Source organism: Heterodontus francisci, unplaced genomic scaffold (assembly GCF_036365525.1).
Source record: "Heterodontus francisci isolate sHetFra1 unplaced genomic scaffold, sHetFra1.hap1 HAP1_SCAFFOLD_58, whole genome shotgun sequence".
Classification (NCBI taxonomy): Eukaryota; Metazoa; Chordata; class Chondrichthyes; order Heterodontiformes; family Heterodontidae; genus Heterodontus; species Heterodontus francisci.
The window spans coordinates 9,426,168-9,427,272 of NW_027142006.1; the positions used below are offsets into that span (position 1 = coordinate 9,426,168).

General features: G+C 42.1%; 1 non-coding gene across 1 annotated transcript; it reads right to left on the minus strand.

The window, feature by feature from the left end:
• Positions 1-628: 628 nt before the first annotated feature.
• Positions 629-701, minus strand: trnaf-gaa (transfer RNA phenylalanine (anticodon GAA)). Its single transcript has one exon. It is a non-coding gene; the product is annotated as a tRNA-Phe (tRNA).
• Positions 702-1,105: the final 404 nt, after the last annotated feature.

Consider the following 1,105-nt stretch of genomic DNA (forward strand, 5'->3'; position numbering starts at 1 on the left):
GTACTCTCTCCATTGCCTCTACTCTCTTCACTTCGACTGATATTTTGTCAAATTCCACTTCTTTAGTGATCACTGATACAAAGTACTCTTTAAGTAGATTAACATTGCCCTGCACCTCTAAGCTTATATTATCCTTTTTGTCCCTCATAGGCCCGACTCAACCTCTTACTACCCACTTATCATTTACATGCTGCTCGAAGATTTTTGGGTTTCCTTTCATGTTGACTGTCAGTCTATTCTCATAGAAAGAGAGAATAAGCAAATATAGATGATATAAGTATTTCCCATCCTTGATGAGGTGGAATTTTTTATGCTGTGGGTGGTAATGTCTTGGCCCACGAGTGTGGTGGAAGCAGAGACAATCAATGATTTGAAAAGGAAATTAGATGGATACTTGAAGGAAAGAAACTTGCAGGAGGAAAGGGACCGAGCTGGTGAGTGGAACTGACTAGAGTGCTCCGGGGAGAGCCAGCATGGACGTGATAGGCCAAACGACCACCTTCTGTGCTGTAAATGACTCTGTGTTGTTTCTCAAATTCAATCCACTGGTGCTTGGTAAATAATTTCAAAGTAAATTGTGCAACCGGAAAATCAGAACCAAGGCAAGGGACGCATAAGGAAGCAAAATTGCTGAAACCCGGGATTGAACCATGGACCTTTAGATCTTCAGTCTAACGCTCTCCCAACTGAGCTATTTCAGCTCTACATTAGCAGTGGCTTGGTGTCCTTGTTTTGGAAGAAAATACATACATTCAAGTTTTCCAAAAAATTAAAGAACACAACATGTGAGTAATATTCCCCATTGCTATCTCAGTACTGATGGATTGTGAAGCGGGAGACAGCCAGAAGTGCCACTGAGCCGCACAGACCCCGAGCTGAGAATGAAATGAGATCAAATTCAATCTTTCATAGTGAGATGCTGCTGAGAGGTAAGAGTCCTGAATCAAAGCGAGACTTGCTCATTTCAAACACTCCCTGTACTCTCTGCTCATGAAGCCTTAAAAAAGGGAAAAACAGAATGGCACTCAAACTCACAACCCTGCCATTAAAAGTCTCATATTCGACTGACAGAACTGTCACTTCTACTCGGTCTCTTATTGGATGG